Here is a 4,644-nt window from a genome sequence, read left to right on the forward strand (position 1 = left end):
GAGAGATCTGTCACAGTGATGACAAAAATCATCTGCGTAGAAGTTTCCTTTAATTTTGTCTTTTTGCATGTCTGTCTTCCTTCGTCTTAGCTGCCGCTGGATTTCCAGGAACGTATCAGTTCCCACATGGAGAAACATAATCGGGGTAGCGGAGCCACCATGGCAATGTGCCACTCCAATTACTCCGACGCCGTGCCCACAGCCATAATTGGCAAGGTCCTGGAAAAGCCAGAACCAGGAAACAGTTGCCCTGTAACACGCTCCCCCAGTCCCCAGCCACAGGATGTAGACTTTCTTACAGGAACAGGAAGCACTGATCACCTGAACCGCCGCATTGCGTATAAGACCTCCGACCTGTACTGCAGCGATACGGCCCTCTATTGCCCTGAACGATGGCAAGATACAGAGCGCAGGCAGAGCGTCGACCTCCACGGCACCAGCCTGCTCCAGCTTCATGCCCAGAACTCCACTGACAGCAACCCCGATGAAGATGCCTACCACTCTGCAAGTTTCTCCCATCATGAGCCTCCATCCTCCTTCCACCACCACGATGAGTTTGGCGCCGGTAGCCTCCCTGCCTCCAGTTCCTACTCTAGCTTCAGCCTTGCATCGGACGAGAAGGGAGGAGTTAGTGGTAGTTGTGCGCGCACTGCCAGCAGCACCCTATCCTCTTCCCACCAGGGTCTCTATATGGACTGGCGAGATAGTGGCAGTGGGGACTATGGGCGCAAAAGCATGTCGTCTTATGAAAAAGACAGCCCAAGCTTCCCCAAGTCCCTCAGCATCCAGCATATGGTGGCCCCCAGGAGCCCTCAAAAGGGCACCTCACCAGCATACACAAGGACGGCTTCGTGCTTTAGTGAACCATACCATTCCAGCACCCCCCGTCTAGCCTCCTCTCACAGCATGGGGTCCACAACTGGACTGGGCCAGGCTCGTGGGGGAGCTCAGGACAGCCGAGGTGACATCCAGATCCCGGATGATGACCTAAGCAGCCGCTGGAGACAGCTCAGCGTGGAAGATATCAACACGTTCTCATCTTCCTACCATAACATCACAGGACGGGTCTCTCCGTACAGTTTCTCTGAGCGCCACTTTGCCATGGGCCCCTCCAGTAAGGTCAAGGGGTCTCTCTACAGCAGCTTCCAAGAAGGAGATGACGTCTTCCACAGCCGCGTGCTGGACCAGTGTTTTGCAGCGGGTCCCCCTTCACCCAGCCGCAGTTCGAAACCTATGGAGCATCGTAAGCAGGAGAAAACGCCTGTGCTGTATAGAGCCAAGGATGACAGTCAGGACTCCGAGTGCAGTCTGTTCCTCTCAGGGAGCTCGAAAGAGAAAGAGAGCGGTGGGGGAGCAACGGCAGCAAGCAGTGCCAAGAAAGACTACGCAAATCTGAGTGCAGACAGCTCGGGCGAGTCCTTACACCAAAGCTCCCTCGAAGCCTCAAGTCTTCAACACTACCCCAGCCCCCGACCTAGCGTCCGGCCTCGCCCGAGCTCCAGTTCCGCTGTCAGTGTCGGCCCCGCACTCCCAAAGAAGACCTCTCCAAGATACCAAAAATTTGGCAGTACGGGACTGACAAGAAAGGACAGTTTGACCAAAGCACAGCTCTACGGTACCCTGCTGAATTGAGCGGAGAAATTCATTTTATGCATGATGATGATGATAATGATGATTCCTAACTTACGGTACTGTATGTCTCAAAAATTCCCTGCAACACATACTCGGTTTGATGGGGTATTAAGATGTTGTTGTTTTATGTATCTCTTAGCCAAGGCACGTTTCATGCAGTCTGCAACACTTTTTTATATTGTATGTCATGCAATGGTGTAGCTACCTGAGACCAGCTATTCAGTATGTTTTCGTTTCAGTGATGATAATTAGAGCCACCGGGATAAAACCACGTTCGTCTAAGAAATACAAACATAGACCCGGTTCCATGAACGTACTGTGCTATTTGCTCCTTTTTTTGGTGTTAAGTACTGTTAGTAAAACCAGCAAAAGACCATTGATTTCTGCTCTAATATATACAGTAAGGATAATGGACTAAAGCGTGTTTAATGGGGTGACTTAATTACCAATGTTTGAGAGGGGGAAGTTTATCCATTATGTATAGTGGACCCTGCTGACGGCAAGCTGTAAAAGCTGTGTTCATTCGCTATTTTCACTTAATCAGAATGCATGCTGTATAATGCATATAAATAAGATGGAAATGCACATTCATTTCCAGCTAAATTGTTTCACATAGGGACATTATCTGTAATTGGCTAAAAAAAGAGCTATTTAAAAAAATGGCTTTTATTCAAATGCTATGTTCTATTTATAGCAAGACACAAAATTCAGACTGCAAGAGTTACTTAAAACCCTTATTTTGTTTGTTGGAATAATAGCTATATATATATATATATATATATATATATATATATAAAAAAATCACAATACCTTACCAGGTGAAATGTACAACAAAAAAATGTACACATTCAGTAGAAATGATTAAACACTACTCTAAGGTTTTTAGTGATACTGGAATTTGTCTTATTTTTGTATCAAAATGAGACGATGAAATCTAAGGTTGTACTGAACAGTAGTTACCCTCATACCAGGAAACTTGTGAACTTGCCTTAATCCTGTTCAGTGGACAGAATGGTCTCCTTTACAGCATCTAACAACTGTGTACATACTGTATATCTGCTGTATTGTTACTGTATGTATACACTACTGTTACAGCGTATGTTCTTCCTGTCAGACATAACTCACATGCCCAGTTTTTTTGGAAAAGGATTAAGTCTTACACTGGGAAACCACAAGGCTTAATCCCTGTCTGTAAATCTGGCACATGCAGCCAAATTTCTACCCTGATATGAACTCTTAAACACTGAACTAGTTGCACAAACCAAAAATAAAAAGTGCCGGATCATCTCATTTTCAGGAGATTAATTGGAAAATTCTCCCGGCAAGCTGGTTCTTCTGCAATGTATGTGTACTGAGATGGTAGTTAGAAACAACTGATTAAAGACAAAAATGTACAGTGTGTTGTTTTTTAAACCAGCATGCTCAATTAGGCTATTTTAGAGAAAACACTGTGAAGCTAGACAAAGCGTGTGTGTATGTGTGTGTGTGTGTATATATATATATATATATATATATATATATATACACACACACACACATATATACACACATATATACACACACATATACACACACACATATATACACACACATATATACACACACACACACATAGAAAGTGGCAAAGGCATGCTGTTCTGTTGGTGAATAAAACAAATTATAATTAGACCCTGCCTTATGTTAAATAAAGAGTTGCAGAGAAGTTGGCCTGCTGCCCCACAATCATGCTGCCATCTGCTACTGTTACTAGTATAGATGGAGACAAAGCGACACTGCTCCAACATCTGTGCGCCATTTGAGTCAACAGATCTTGAAGGATTTCTTCCTGCATGGGTGGCTCTATAGATCTGAGAGGAATGGTGACAGAGATAAGCTAAATAATGGGTACTCAGTTTTGCCCTCGAGTAGTCACAAATGGATTTTTCTGGAAGGCCTCTTCCATTCTTGCAGATCTGGGAACTAGTTTAATGCAGTTTTTAAATATTTTAAAACTCCATCTCTTCTTTTTGACCTTGTCATGTTTATGAAGGTGAAATTGCACTACACAGGCCAAAAGTCTTCAAGCATATTCTTATTTGGTACAATGTATGAGTATGTAAAAGGTGGAAAGGGTTTGGAGTTAAATGTAACCAATGTACAGAGGGACTGAGAGGATATATGGTATCTTTTGTTGTGGACACAATGTCTAAAAAGAGATAAAGATACTACAAATACAATTGTTATTAAACTATGACTATTTTTAATCCAGGTTCAGTAGATGTTAGCCTATATTTATCGAATGTTTTGACCCTGAATGAAGAGGCTTAAGCTGTCCTGTCCTACCTCCAGCCTTGTTCCAGGAACAACAGGCCAGCTGTCTAAATGTCAACATGTGTGTCTGTCTGATGCATGGTTATATATTTTTACTGTATGTTTATTTACTTAATAAAGATGGGTGTTGGGAAGTATATCCTGGTTATTTTACATTACTTATTTCAAGAACCGTAAACCCTTAAGATCCTGGAAATGTTTTGATTTGGAGGTTCACAGTGGGGGACAGAAGTTTTCTTTCAAAAAGTCTTCAGCAAAGTTTATCATAGGCAGTGAGCTCTTCTCTGATCCCTTGGCTATGAATTAAACTCCAATTCCAATTGGGACTAGAGTTTTAAAAATTCCGTCACGACTTCCTCATCTGATTGGGACTGACTCCTCTGTATTAGTTATACATTATTCATACTCTCTTATGCTTTATTTATCTCATCCTTCAGTTGTTTTTTGTTGTCCTGTCAAATTTCGAAGACGTCGCCATCCACCTCCTCCTCGTTGCAGAGGTTAGCTGGGGAAGTGTTAGCGTTTAGAGTTTTGTTCTGTTTTTGTTTGGAGTTTATTATGCCTGTCTTTTGCCATTGCCCAACTCGTTTTATTCTAGTTAGTTTCTGCTGTATTTTATTGATTTCAGGGGCTTTTTGAAATGTTTTTCTAAAATTGCCACTTGTAGATGTTAGGGGTGGGGGGAAACACAGATACAGTATA

At 42.9% G+C, this 4,644-nt stretch overlaps 1 pseudogene; it reads left to right on the forward strand.

Annotated features, from left to right (window-relative positions):
* Window positions 1–18: 18 nt before the first annotated feature.
* Window positions 19–2,345, forward strand: LOC123964272 (annotated as a pseudogene).
* Window positions 2,346–4,644: the final 2,299 nt, after the last annotated feature.

This window comes from Micropterus dolomieu, unplaced genomic scaffold (assembly GCF_021292245.1).
Source record: "Micropterus dolomieu isolate WLL.071019.BEF.003 ecotype Adirondacks unplaced genomic scaffold, ASM2129224v1 contig_1459, whole genome shotgun sequence".
NCBI lineage: Eukaryota > Metazoa > Chordata > Actinopteri > Centrarchiformes > Centrarchidae > Micropterus > Micropterus dolomieu.